We start from the raw sequence: 15,301 nt of genomic DNA, 5'->3' as shown, positions 1-15,301 counted from the left end.
TCCTTCAGTGGTGCCCTTGCACTGGAACGCTTCAAAGCTGGCTTATAGCCAAAAACATGTCCACTCCACATACCACTGGATTTTCACTTCTGCTCTAATCTGGCAACCCACATTTAAAGATATATACATCTTCGTGAAAACCAAATATGTTCTAGTGAAGCCCAAATTACTCTGCTGACTTCAAAAGTAATCACATTAAATTCTGCAGCTTGCAATGTGAAAGGGGTCCGTTGGCTGGCTCATCACACCGCAGGCTCGACCAGCTTCAGCCAGGACCTCTTTCCTGGTCCGAAGACCAAATAGCTGCTACCAGAATTGAAAGCAAATCTGCAAACTCCTTCCCTTTACCATGACACTGGTGCACCCCCATCTTTTTGACTGATTAAATGTATTACTACGTAAGGAAAAATAGGTAGCTTTAAATTTAACAGTGGCACAGAGAACATGATAGTTGCCCCTGTGTTTTATCTCATTTCAGAAAAAATAATCTAGCAAGGAGAGTTTCAAGTGAAACTTTTTTAATTTTTAACTAAACTTATCAGGAATAGGGGAACTGACAAACAATAAGGTGCACTTTGAATATTGCTTGTTATTTTTACAAGACCTTTGTTACTTAATCATATAAATGACATTTCAGCCTTGGATAAGAAAAGATATGTGAGATCTCTTATGTGGAAAATGGGTATTACATTCTATTATTAATTATTTTATGTCAGTTTTATATATGTATATGTGTGTGTGTATCTGTTATGTAAGGGATGTGAATTATGGTTTATGTTCTCCAAGAATAAAAAAGAAATATAATTGGTTTATTATTGTTTGTCAACAACTGCATGTATGGTATGGAATTCTGAGATTTGTTTGACAAGATACTCTAAAGAGTATGTATGCAATACTTCTGAGCAAAACCATATATTTAGAAGTACAAACTTATAAGACATTTTCATTATTGAAGTTAATGATTAAATATATGCATAATTCAACCGTATGTATAGTAAATTTCTGACAAATATACTGTGGGAGAAACTGTGCTGCAAGAATGTTGGGCTGAGAACAAGGCAGGCAGCAAGCTGGGCAGTCTGAAGGCAATCCCAGCTGCTCACCTACTTGGTAGGTAACCAGAGAGCATTTCATTCTATAACACCAGCATTTTCCCAGCATTCTGTTACAGGAGAAAATTATCAGCTGCTATGAACAGTTCCTTTAATTATTAATCCAGTGCACTGTTTGCTTTGCAAAGTGACATGTATAGATTACTCAAAAGTTACCTTAAATATTGTTTGTGGTAGCAGAACATGGCCAGAAAGACCCCTTTGCATTGAAAAAGACAGAGTTGATTATGTACTGCTACATGGACTGAAATGCTCTAAATCAAAGTTTCCTAAGTGAGTTATTTAATACCCAATGTGTGAGGATAAAGAACTCTTTTTTTTTCGGTTCCCCAAGCATGATAATCTTCTTCTGTGACCTGCAATTAGCAAAGACTGTTCACAGACCCAGTGATTTGCTCATTAATTGCCCTCTGGCTGTGGTAGTTCATAGCCAGTAAGAACTATTTGCATGAGGAGCTACAGAGACTGTAACATGAACTTACTGTGAGTGAGAGGTTTCGAAATGTGCAATCCAGCAGTTGCATAAGTGGCCTTTCTTATATAGTAGGAACTATTTCAAAGAAACACTGGACTGAAATCCTGTTCACATAAATGGAACTATTCTTACTACCTTTAAAGAAAACATGATAGGTGGCTGCTGTGGCCATTAAAGCAGCTTGCTTTCTCTAGTGCTTGATAGAATCAGGTTGTCATTGTTAAGCCTCCAGCTGTGCCTCTGGGAGCAGCACAGAACTGCCAGCTGCGTTTCATGTACTGCTGTCCAGAACAGTGTGCCGGTATTTGGGTAAACAGCTCGTCCCTGTTGTTTTACTGGGGAAAAAAGAAGAAAAAGTCATGTGGTTTCCAACTGTATCTAAATTTGAGCCTTCCTGCATCTTGAAGGATAATCACATTTTTGAGTTAAGTAAGCAGGAAGTGGAATCTAATCACAGAGCAATCAGGGGGGAAGGACCTGTGCTCTAGTAACACGCCTGAGTTTTGCTGAGCTATAGTTGTGGGAAATGCAGGGATACCAGAATAACTGCTGCTCTGAAATACTATCTATCTGTGAGACCATGTGGCAGCAAGATTTTACTACAAAGAACTATCTGCTTACCATGTTGTAGTAAAGTAATTGCTACTCAAGCTTACACCCTCTTATACTCACCTATAGGATATTACATTTCTCGAATTCACTCTTACAGTTTCAAAGTATGAGGGAGAAAATAGAAACAACCACATACTCTATGACTGTGCTCATTGCATACAAGTAGATATGTTAAGGTTAATTAAACACCCTATGTTGTTCTTGCAGCTTTGATATTGCAGACCCCTGGAAACCCCACTGATGTTCTTGTTTCATAACAGTTAACTACACAGAAGGATATTCTACACTGATGCAGAGCAGATTTGGAATAAATTCCCTAAAGCCTGTAGAATAACACCATTATAACAGTAATTCAGGGGTCAGACCAGGCTCCCGTTTTTCACATTTATGAAAGCACTGCTAAGTTTTCCTTATGTATCTTTTCCGAATTTGCTTTCCTGACTTCACAGACACAGCAATGAAAATTCATTCAGTTAAACTTGGCAAATTAATGGACTAAAAAGTATAATCTTACACCCTCCAGTATCTGTTACTGCAGTAAGGGAGGTTTCAGAACTTCAGTCTAGGAAGCATTAAAAGATTAAATTCAGGAATTGTGACCTGATACATCAAAATGAAAATGTTCCTAAATAATTTGTTCAGAAGAAAACATTATAATGACTCTGGTTTTGCCTGATATCAAAGTTTCAAAATTGTTTTGTAGACAAGCACCCATCTACATTACTTATTAAAAAAAGCTCCTAAAGTCAGATTGCTAAGAAATGAGATTCTTACAAAAAGTATGTAAAGTCTACATAAATTTCAAATTACTTCACTGTTTTTTATGGTACAAATCTATGCAAATAAATCAGAGATGAGAGAACACTAATTACACTTTACTAGTCTATATCCAGTAGCTATCCAACTAGAACATTAAAGGTTACTAAAAATCATACATATACATCATTTCAGCATAGTTAATGATAATTTTTTGTCATTTTTATACTCTTTATATGAAATATAAAACAGATGTAAAATAGGAAATTTATTTATATGATAAACGAATTAACAAAATATAGAACTTACTCAAACCAAAAGCATCAGAGAAATTGTGTTTTTCTAAGTAAAATCCCTTTGCCCTCTTTCAAAAGAAGTTAAATATCCCACCATGAAATTGCACTGCTAATAAACACAGCCACTGCTCAGGTGAGAGTTGAATGGTGGTTTCAGACAAGGAGCATTTAAAATTACTACTTTCATAAAGCACCTCAGGAAATACCTAAAGTTGTTAATTATGTCAACCAGAAAATCCTAATGAGAAGGAGCAACCAGAGACATTCAGTCCGTTATAGGGAATTCCCCACACACTTTCCTTCGAGAAAGCAATAGCCAGCAGTTGTTCAGAAGGCACAAGAAAATTTCAGAAGAAGCATTCACTGCTTGAGAGGATCACAAGCAAGGCAACAGAAAACCATCCCTGAGAAGTGGAAGTCCTTGACCCTGTTTACAGCCTCCAGGAACCAAGGCACAGTATGTAAAGTGTATTCAATATGAGGAAATGTACTATCAAAAGAGGTTGCTAAGCATTCCTGGATGGATGCAGCCATGAATGGGTGCCTATGGATGTCAGCTGTGTCCGTGACAATAGCCATGACTACATTACCCAGTCTTACTAAAATCCATTTAAGTTTTAAAAGAGTGGGGGAAAGGTACATTCTGGTTCTAAAAAATGTGCACTGGTGTGTTATCTAAGTGACAGCAGTGAGCTGTCAACACGGACATAAATTTATCTACTTCTACTAGGAAAGGGAAAGAGGGACCTTCTGATCATTCCTGGGTAACAACTACTCCCATTAGTGACATGTCCCTATGCTGATGAACAAATTTCAATAAACCTTATATGTTATCTCTGTGAATCCATAGAACCCTTTCTTATAATACACTCAAATCTCAAACTCCTGAGCTTGAACCTGAAGGCCAGAAGAAGAGCATTTGTGAATCCAAACAAGGAAGAAAGGTATCTTGGCATTTTGGGAGACAGTTGTTGAAAAGAGGTGTAGCAGGAACAGATTCTAGACACGGACTCCACAGTACTAAATGTTCCAAATGAAGCAGCACAATGGTTTGCAGTTTTTATGGAAATACCTGATGGATTTCCCAAAAGGAAACTCTCATCAGATTGGACTAATACCAATAAACATGTTACTGACTTAAAGAAAGGTAAATTGGGTCATACTGATCTTTGCCTTGCCAGAAATAGATTGTGCTTGAGATGTATCAGTGATAGCTTGAGTAGCTGCCCACAGCCATTTCTGTCAACACTGCTCTGAGAAACTAGATCGACATATTCTTCCCTCCAACAGAAAGACTTAGCAATCACAGTTGAGGAGCAAAGCAATATTAACTGGCTCCTATACATGGTTGATTTAGTCAGACGGTTACTTTGGAAAGCAATTATAGCATAGAAAACAGCTGTCCTTCTCTCCTACCCTGTTTTTATTATGCTAGAGCCTTACAAAGATGGTCTGTTTTTCTGCGGTGTGTGGGCTGGTGTGTAGTGCTGCAGAAAGAAGGAAGAGGAGTTCCTCCCAGGCACCAGGCACCATCCTCTTTTTCCCCTGGGAGATAGCAGAAGCAGCAAGCCCAGCTCCACACATTTTCCCACCAGCTTCCTCTTCCCTCCTTGTAGTGGGAGTTTCTAAGCTCCAGCCAACCACCACACTCTCCACTCTTACCCCAGTCTATTTCTTGGATTAGCAAAAGTCAGTGCTAACTCCAAGGTTTGACCTGTCCCAGTTGCCTATATGCATGGTGGTAAATCACTGTGCCAGGTAAGACCAGGGTCCAGGAAGTCACTGTGAGAAAACCCAGAGGAAAAATATACAATAAAGAAAGATGGATCTTGTGATTCAAAGTTTAATGCCAGAACTCCTTCTATGAAATGGTTTACATAACATGTAAAAGGGAAGATACAGCACAGCATGAAGTGAAGGACAGTGTAACCTGCCCTTCTCTGAAATCTCCCCTAGATTACATTACCCTTATACATCTAAGAGTAACTTTAGGCTTTTCATTTAATTTCATGTTTCCATTAGAGGACATAGCTCTTCTCTTCCTTAGAACACTAGTTCTAAACCTGACAGTTCTAAAGCTAACAGAAAACTTTCTTTATAAATATATTCAATATAGATGTGTTTGTATGGCTGGTTCAGTATTTTTCCAAATAAGTGAAGCAACTAGGCTTGGGCATTTCAAAACAGCCTTCTCAGTCTGCATACAGAAATTGCTTTCCATCTCTTTCTTACTGTGAAGTGTGTGGTTTTATTTCAACAGTGTTTTTACTTTATAACAATGATGTATTTGTTATTTCCTTTAAGGTTTAAGCTTCAGGCCACAAAAAAACACTGATTTCAGGTTTAAAACAAAAAAAAAAGTTTTGGTTTCTAAACTGATTTCTAAGCAAAACCCTCAGAGGCAAAATGAGGGAAGAAAAAGGTTTTTCAGGGGAGAGGGAAAGAGACAGAGAGACAGACAGAACACATTTATCAGTTTGGGCCTGGGGGTATGGTGGTGGCCTGTGGCTTGAGGTACGGGCATACATGCTCTTCATGTTATTCAAACATAAAACTGAAAGGTCTTTGGAGGACCTGTACAGTGTATCTTGCTAAGAGTTTTGTCATATATAACCTTCGTCCTCTTCACTGTCCCTGACTGGGAGGGCCCCATACTGAGTTCACTTGAGCAATCCACTAAGGAGCATGTGGAGAGCTCATAACCAAGGTGACAATAGCATCCCAGATTCTGTTGCTGCACTGGAGCTCTCTAGTGGAATACTTGATGCAGGGCAGCTTCACCCTACTTTGCCTGAAAAACTACACCAAAATATTGGGCTTCATTGTTATTCTGAGCCCCTGTAAACATACATGATGTACAAAGAAAGCTGGCATTTTCCATAGCACTCTTTTTCAATACCTATTATTAGTTTAACTTAACTGCCCTGAAACACTCAACGGCATAATCTGGCAGAAGAGCAAAGGGAAAGGTTTTTGTTGGTATTGAAGGTAGGGCTTCTAGATGGCCAGCACATCATGTAATGTGACTTACACTTTCAGAATTATGTCCAGCTGGGCACAGACAACCCATAGGATCAGACTGAACTTGAAGAAGATTCAGAATTTTCTGTTTATCACATATTTTTGCTGGTTACTTCAGTGTTAAAATCACTTCAGTGGGCACCACTAATGATCCAGACAGAAATGACATGGCGCTGCTGTAGGTAGTTAATACTCTGTCAGACATGGAGGGGTACTGTGGGCTGAAACTCTTCTATCTTTCCTGCTGTACCTTCTTCATAATAAGAGAAACACATTTTACTGGGATTAGTGGCATAAGGATTCAGAGGGTGGACTGTCACATTTTCCATCTTACTCCCTTTTTCTAGTGCATTCAGTGTTACCTGGATGCTCATAAGCACCAAGTCCCCATTTCAGATGCAGCTCCAGGAAGCCCCCTGTCCAATTGCGGTTTAGCTTTAGACCACTCCACTTCCTGGGTAATGCCATGAAATGAACAGAAGCTGAGGAAAAGATACAGAAAACAAAGGAAAACGTTAAAAATTAGAACAAAGTGGTATGTGCATTTCTACTGCATGTATATGCTTGAGAAGAAACAAGACAGCAAAAGTTCTGTTCAAAAAGTTCAAAATTTAAAAAAAATTCTTGTTCATGAGGTCATGCGAGGCTGGATACATGACATGTACAGCAGTGTGCTTCATAAGCACTCTCAACAGCATTTCTGAAAGCGTTTTTGGAAGCAAAGTATGTATTTATGCTTATAGTTTTTCCTAGTTAGTTAGTTGCCTTCAGTATAAGAAACCAGCTTCTACTTTCCATGAGCTGTTAAGAACCTTGACATACATCACTAATGCTGCTTTTGGACCTGCTGCTACCATATGTAGTTCTTAAATGCACCAAGTGGGCATCAGGTCTTTTTCTGTTTAGAGCTGAGCAGAAATGTAATAAAACCAGCCCAAAACTGACAAAGTTAGTGCTATGCTGTGATTATGTTTTCTGACTGTCTGCATAATACGAGACATAGAACTTCCCTGAAATCTCATTTGAACAGCTCCACTCATGCAAAACTCTCTCCAAGCTCTTAGAAATTGTCATCAGTTAATGAAATAATTGGAGATGGGACGGAAGGAAGATTAGGAACAATAGAGTGAATACAATGCCATAAATACAGGGAGGTTTCAGCCCATTACCCAATCAACGTTCAATTTTTTATTAAAGGCTCAACAAAAGAAGGAAGCAGGCAGAAAGCAGCTAAACAATTTCCTTACCTTAATAACTGTTTTGCAGCTTGGAGACATAATTAAACAGCAAAACAGCCTGGGAATTTCTGAAGTAAAGTTGCATTCATAGGTAATAAGGCTCACCCAAATTTATTTGATCCTTTTGTGAAAAACACACAGAATAAGATTCAGATCACCTACTTTGGTGACAGGGATAAACCTGAACAGCAATTAAGAAGCTTGAGATGAATAAAGAGAATTTTAGCATTCACTCCCAGCATTATACAACCCTGAATGCAGTCAGGTTTAAATGATATTTGCATTTTATGCCAGAAGGTCTTTTAATTATCTTGACCAGAGCAGCCATGGAAGTTCCCATGTAACTCTCATCCCAATTCAGACCTGAAACTGCAAGCGTAACCTTCAAATAGGAAGGGAAAAATCCTTCTCCTGCTGTTTTTTACTAGGTGGTAAGTACTAGATATAAAGAAAAAAATATATATATATTCTTGAGTGCCTGTTCACTACTGAGTATCGAACCGTACAGTGCTTACAGAGCCATCTTTATGATTGCCTTGTTACCATCTTCTGGTGGAAAATTCTAAGCTAAATTTTACACTGAGCACCTCTTTGGAAAGTTCAGCATCTCTTACGGAGGTGATGGCCTCCTACCACTGATTGTACCATGAAAATTGAAGCCCAGCTTCAGAGCTCTGACTCACCTCACAGGTCCAGGAAAGCCCTTCTACACACTAAGGTGGCTAATTCAGAAGGCTGAAGCCTGCATTTTGAATCTGGATCAGATCGACAACTGCATACTGAGGTAACTGGGCAGTCCTCTGCTGTTCTGAATTAATTTCATACACAGCTTTCTATTTCTTTGATATTGTTCTGTTCACCCTGAACTCTCCTTTGAGCCCTGGAATCCTGTTTAAAACAATGCACAACCACATGATTGGAGGCTGTAGGAAAAACCTTCAACCTAAAAAAAGTTTCTGAAATCCTTGTAATTTTCTTTAAAGTAAGTAAAGAGCTATGTTTTTAATCTGGCATACGTCATTATGGCATGTGGTATAATATTCCAGTGTAACATTCAGGAAGAAAAGGGAAACTATCGTTAGCATGTTTGCAAGTAGCCGAAAAGACTTTGAGGAAAGAGGTTACTGAACAAGCTAAATATGAGTAAAGGCACACTAGGAGTCACTTGAATAAGGAGAGAAATCATGATGTTGAAACAAAATCTTCAGATTTGCCCTTAATCTTATAAAGACACTAAAAGTTATGAAAAGTAGGAGTACACGGGTCATCAAAATCAGTTCCATTCTTTCTCACTGCATTAAATATGGCTGTATTTAGTGTGCCATAACAGTCCCTAATAGAAGATAATCTGATTTGTTACTATAAAACAAAGGGATTTCCATAATCTTGCCCCAGTGTTTAACCACCAGTACACTTAAAAGGTGTCCATAAGATCTGATAGAAAAATTCTTTGTTATAAATTATGGTGATCATTTTTTTACTGACTTGAGCATCTGATCTCCATTCTTCTCAAAATGCATATTTGTTATTCTTAGACTACCATAACCCCTTCCAAACTTCATTTGCTTGGTAGTCTATTTTCCAAACTTAAAAAGAAATCTGACTTTTTTTCCCTTGTGACCAATTATTTCCATAACCTTATTGTTTTCTCTAATGCTTAATACAACTTGTCCTTGCTTTGTTAGTTAAACACCATAATTCCCTTATATATTATTTATTAATAGTGGGAAAATGCATGCAAGCTGTCAGAACTACTATAAATAAAATAATATTCACATTTGATATTAGGTAAACACGTCAAAACAATTTTGCTGTGTATTTCTTGTAAAACTTGGAGCATAGTAAAGTTTTGTCGCCCGTTACGTATGCCAGGTATTTACTTGCAAAGTGGCAAGGGGAATGCATACAACAGTTTTCTCTAGAATGCCCCTGACATTTTCAATGAGAAAGTGTGCAACAAGGAGAAAGAAAGCTATTTCTAGAATTTTTTTTCCTGATGAGCTTCTGCACTTGGCTCTAAGAGGCTTCTCTAAGGAGATGATGGAACTGAGCAGTCTCATCTAAAACTCCTCTTGTATTTCAACAGTGTAATGTTACCTCTGGGAAGAACTCTCCTTGACTATGTTGACTTGGATATTATCAGCTACAATTCCTTTTGGGTATGCCTGTTATGACGAATCTGCAAATCTAAGATAGCCATCATATTCATAAGACTGTCTGCATATATCCACTTTCTTCTTTCCCTTACTATTTATTCAGAACTGAGGCTTTCAGAACTTTCCTTCCCCTAGAACTATGTCTTTATTTTTTTTCCCATATAATTTCCATCTATACCCACACAGACTAAAAACAATTCAAAACTTGGCCTGTAGACAAATAAGTGGTTTTCTATAGTAGACTATAAGTCACTGTAGAAATCAGACACTCAGTAGCCTATTTTGTTTGCCTGTAAAGTTCATTTCTGTTTCTTCCTCTGCCGGAGAAAAGAGTTCTGTATTATTTATGGTGGTTTTGTTTGGGTTTTTTTCCATTTTGAACGTTGTGAGTTCTGAAAAAATATTTTAATATTCAGACTACAGCCAGTGAAGCATGTAGAAATTACTCCAGAGATGGATTTCATTCTTAGCTATTAATTGGATTTAACCTCTGACATTAAAATGTTCTTTCAAAAGTGAGACTTAGATGGATGTTTAGACTATACAATTAACCTGGTAAAGTGAAATTAAATGTGGTATATTGCATGCAGAACAGGAAAAAAACCCAACCATCCTTCCCCCCTCCCCCCGCGTGAAGAGCTCTTATCAACACAAAGATGCATGCTGATCTCATCACAAAGACACTTGTGTGGCCCATTGTTCTTGATCACTATTTCTTCATTGTGTGTTCATAAACCACTGGACTATACTAATGAAATAAGTGTTTCTACCAGCAGGATTGTTTCATCTTGTCACTCCTATTCCAGTGTGTCGGAAATGATCACTAGTTTTGGCTGTTTTCCAACTTTCTGTCAGTTTTCCAAATGTTTTTGGAGCCACTCAGGAGATCCACATGGAAATTTTGCTCAGCAGACCTTGGAGTCTCTCAGGATTTCTCCAGAGTTACTGCCACTAACCTCTGCAAGTAAACTCCAGTAGCAACTCAAATATGTTCATGCACTGAAGTCTAGAAGGGATCCTAAATTCAAGGTCTTTACACAGTGTTTTCCAAAAATGAGAAACTGAACTTTGGCTCTTGGAGACTCTCTGGATAGTGATGACATTGTGATTAGTCCAATGACTGAGAAAAACAGTTCATCCTTAGATTCTGTAGTTAAGAAAGAAATCTGTCACTGGAAACATGCATGGGAGAAGAATATTATTCAAATTCTCCCTGGAGAATTGCTGGATTTGGAGCAATGAGAAAATGCATGACAGTTATGAGGAAAATTATGTACTTCTAATGAGAACCATGCTTGGAAGAACCTTTGTGAGAATAAAAGTGAGAGCACTGCAGATGGAGATGAAAAGGATTTTAACATTCTTGCTGAACATTTCTAACAGCAAAAGATAAGACCTATATACTATATACTGCAAGTGTGAGAGGAAACTGAAGTCTGGAAATGCTTATTATTTTTTATTGTCAATAAAAAAGACAGAAGGTGACTAGTCCAGATGTACACATATACCTTGTAGGCATCGCCAGGCAGTTGCAACTAATGTCAACAAATACATATCAACATTGTAACAGCAGTAACAGATAGTAGTTTGACTAAACTTTAATGATTCTAATCAATTATCAATAAAGAACACACAACATAAAAGTGAACAATAAATTATTACTTATATATAATCATATTTATTTTTGCTGCCTCTAGGCAAATGTGCACTTTAAAAAGAACATTGTTTTGCTTTCATAGATAAAAACTTGTGCAAACAGGATGCTCAGAATGGCATCTTGGGCTATGAAATAGTGATAAAGTAAAGGGAACTTTAAGTTCTTTTTCACATAGTGTCACATAATTATAAATGCCCCTGGAGAGCATGGTGAGCTTTTCCCAAAGTACACAAATGTCAGAGAAATAGTTTCTGTCTTTGGGTATGTCTTTGGGGAATCTTTCGAAATCATAGAACCATGCAATCATTTATGTTGGAAAATACTTTTAAGATCATTGAGTTCAACCATTAACCCAGGACTGTACAATCCACCACTGAAACAAGTCCCATGCCACATCTACATGTCTTTTAAACACCCCCAGAGGTAGTGACTCAACCAGTGACTTCCTTGGGCAGCCTGTTCCAGTGCTTGACAACCCTTGCAGTGAAGAAATTTTTCCCTATACTCAATCTAAACCTTCCCTGGTGCAGCTGGAGGCCATTTTCTCTTGTCCTATTGCTTGTTACTTGGGAGAAGAGACCAATCCCCACCTCACTACAACCTCCTTTCAGGTAGTTTTAGACCCTCACGTCCCTCAGCCATTCCTCATCACACTTGTGCTGCAGACCCTTCATCACTTCGCTGCCCTTCTTTGGACAAATGAGAAGTTACATCCCTTCCTCCTACTCTTGCAGGTCTCGTAGAACTCATGACATTTTTACCTTTGAGCACTGTAACAATTCTCATACCCCAAAAAAAAGGGGAAAGGACAGTATTGGCCACACTGTCAGTGTCTTCACGACTATCATCTCTTTTCCCTTATTATTTGGTGTTCTTTTCCCAGAAACTCTGTATAGGATGTGGAAGTGTCAAGATATTTTCACAGTTTTACCCTTTCCATATAGGATTGTATGCTCCAAAACGATGGTACAGGGAGGATGCTGGCCACGACCAGCTGATTGCTTATCAGCACCTTGACCAGAAAATGCTAGCTGTGGATTCTGATGCAATCACAGACCAGAGGCAGACTCATAATTTCAACAGAGTAGCAAGGACCTCGTCACTGCTTGCTCACTTCTGAAGGTAGCACTTTTCCAGATGTTAAACTTGAGTATTCCCACAAATCAGAGAAGGGTATTGTGAAATAAACTGGTGGTCAAATTGGATAATAGGATGCTCTGCTTCTCACTTGATAGTGCTTAGCGTTGCAGCAGGAGTGAAAGGGAGGTGCAAGGTACCTAGACAGCACTGAAAGGACTGCTTTATTCAATAGTCTCTGTGTTCCTATGGGACACAGACACTGGCAGCCTCATGCACACAAATCAGCATAGATTGTACTGTACAATAAATAGGATGCTGCAGCTGTCTGAAAAGGAGTGCATTCTTGAAAGTGCTTGTCTGCCATTGACTGATTTCCTTTAACAGTTGAAGGTATTAATGAAGCCACAAGACAAATAATAGAATCAATCATAGAACAGTTAGGAAAGGAACTTAAGATCATCTCGTTCCAACCCCCTGCCATGGGCAGGGACACCTCACACTAAACCATGACACCCAAGGCTTCTTCCAACCTGGCCTTGAATGCTGCCAGGGATGGAGCATTCACAACCTCCCTGGGCAACCCTTTCTTCAGTCTTTGGGAACTTCACCTGACTGCCATGATTTTTCAAATATGATGGACAGTGGCTTAGCAACTTCATTCTCCAGCTCCTTCAGGACCCATGGATGGATTTCATCAGGTCTCATGGACTTGTGTATATTCAGGTTCTTAAGACGGTCTCTAACCAGATCCTCTCCTACAGTGGGCCCAAAGTCTTCATTCCCACAGTCCCTGCACCTGCCTTCCAAGACTTGGGTGGTGTGGTCAGAGCATTTGCCAGAAGATCCAGAAAGTCTTATCATGGGACAGCTTGACTTGGTCCTTTATATCATGTCAGCTTCAGAACGTATGGCTTATACCTACAGTAATCAAGAACAATTATCACAGTCTGCCTCAAGACTGTTAATAAACTTTCACAGCCTTCAAACCAAACAGGTTGTAAGTAATCTGCCTTTAGCTGTGCCAGTTTCTTTGGCAAGCCATGTCATAAACACACCAGATTCTTTACCAGGACTGTCCTAAGCACAGACAATCCGGTTCCAGGATAATTGCCAGGCATTCTTGAATTTACTAACACAGCTGCTGCCTACAAATTCAACAGATAACTGAAGTTAGGGAGCAAAGATTAAGTTAGAACACTTTTTTCTTTCTGTCACATGCCACGAGGTAATTCAGGAGAGTGGGTCATCTGGAAAAGCAGCCTGCATTGCTAAGCCTCAAGGGTTTAACTACGAAATGGAAATCAGAACAAAATATGGGTGGGTGTGTATATATATATGTATATATATATATAAGGAGTTTGATCGCAGATGCTGGAGTCCAGCCTTGCAGTGTCTGTGGTTCAGAGGAACTTAAAAACTGAGCAAGCACAAATGAAATGTAAGACTTAAGCAGAGTACCATTCTGAAGCACAAGGGCTGTCTGCTCAGCCAGCAGGACCATGCCAGGTATGCGAGCCCTGCTCTGTGGAGCTGGAATCACATGAGGCGATGGCATCTAGCCAACACTTCAACCCAGACACGACTTTCCATCAGGCTGACTCTGGAGCAGCAGAAGCCACACAGATAAATAAAGAAGAGCCTGACAGAGTTGTGTGATATATCAGTAACACAGCTTGCCGGTTACACAACGTTTACAAATAAGGGATGGGCACTACAGTGATTTCTGAAGGAAATCTCACCTTAAACCTCACGAATGAACTGCCACAGGAGGTTTATTTATAAATATAAAACCACAGAATGAATTGCCAGAACAAACAAACCATTTGTGACATGGGACACTATAACATGGGATAACTCAAGATATCGAACAGAGTATCTCAAACAGCTACAGCCCTGCCTTGCAGAATCAATAACGAGAAAAATAGTCAATCAGCAAATGGGAAAAATCAGTCACTGCCTAAAAAATTGTTCTGCACTTCACTTAGCGGCAGACTAAGATAAAGGCAACCTTAAGACATGACAAATGCTGGAAAGAGAAGAAACACATCATCTGTAGCTTTGAGACTAAAACTGGAAGGATATTTAATTCTGGAAATTATCATGTGGTTTTGAAGAACAAACACAACACTCTTGAAGACCTAAAATAATGTGCTGCAGGTACAGAGGAGTTCCCCATCTCAACATGCTGTTCTATAGCTACCAAATGAGGTTCATGCTTCCTTTTAGGAGTCGAAGTTAAACACCGTTGAAGATGGAGACCTGCTCCCAGCTGTGATCTGTTATAGAACAATACTTTGATACTCTTGGCATTCAGAAAATGTCTGGCTAGTCTTGTAGGCTCTTCCATTTCCTTTACACCTAAGTCCTGACTTCATTTCTTATGAGACCTGAAGTTTCAGAGGTTCACTTCTTTTCCCATCAACTTATTGTATGTGGGTGGAGTTCTTAACATATGTGCTTAGGATATCGTCTCCCAAATACCCAGGGAGTCTGATCTACGCTCACTGCATTCAGGAGTAGTAAAAACACTTTGTTTTTGGTTTTCCTTCCCTTTCTAAGAACAGAACATTTTTGGGGTGGAGGCCAACCTAGCTCAGGAAGAAATGCTCAGCTTCTAAGTTCCTCTTTATGAAGAATGGGAGCTGAAAAGAATGAGATAATTTCCATTTTCCCAAATACCCAGGGACCCTGATCTATGCTCACTGCATTCAGGAGTAGTAAAAACATTTTGTTTTTGGTATTCCTTCCCTTTGTAAGAACAGAACATCTTGGGGGTGGAGGCTAACCTAGCTCAGGAAGAAATGCTCATCTTTTCAGTTCCTCTTTATGGAGAATGGGAGCTGAGAAGAATGAGAGAATTTCCATTTTCTCTTGAATTCTTGCTAGGACAATGCATAT

General features: G+C 39.0%; 1 protein-coding gene across 1 annotated transcript in view; it reads left to right on the top strand.

The window, feature by feature from the left end:
* Positions 1-1,295: 1,295 nt before the first annotated feature.
* LOC133219223 (guanine nucleotide-binding protein G(t) subunit alpha-3) overlaps positions 1,296-15,301 on the top strand; it is a 51,109-nt gene continuing 37,103 nt past the window's right edge. The window contains exon 1 of the mRNA XM_061366393.1: positions 1,296-1,545. The gene's annotated coding sequence lies outside the window, so the exon portion shown is untranslated. The remainder of the gene's footprint in view (positions 1,546-15,301) is intronic.

This window comes from Neopsephotus bourkii, unplaced genomic scaffold, assembly GCF_033783945.1.
Source record: "Neopsephotus bourkii isolate Nb327-2 ecotype Australia unplaced genomic scaffold, CSIRO-AGI_Nbou_v1 NB_1328, whole genome shotgun sequence".
Lineage (NCBI taxonomy): Eukaryota > Metazoa > Chordata > Aves > Psittaciformes > Psittacidae > Neopsephotus > Neopsephotus bourkii.
The sequence above is the reverse complement of the archived record's forward strand: the minus strand, read 5'-3'. Positions and strand labels throughout refer to the sequence as shown.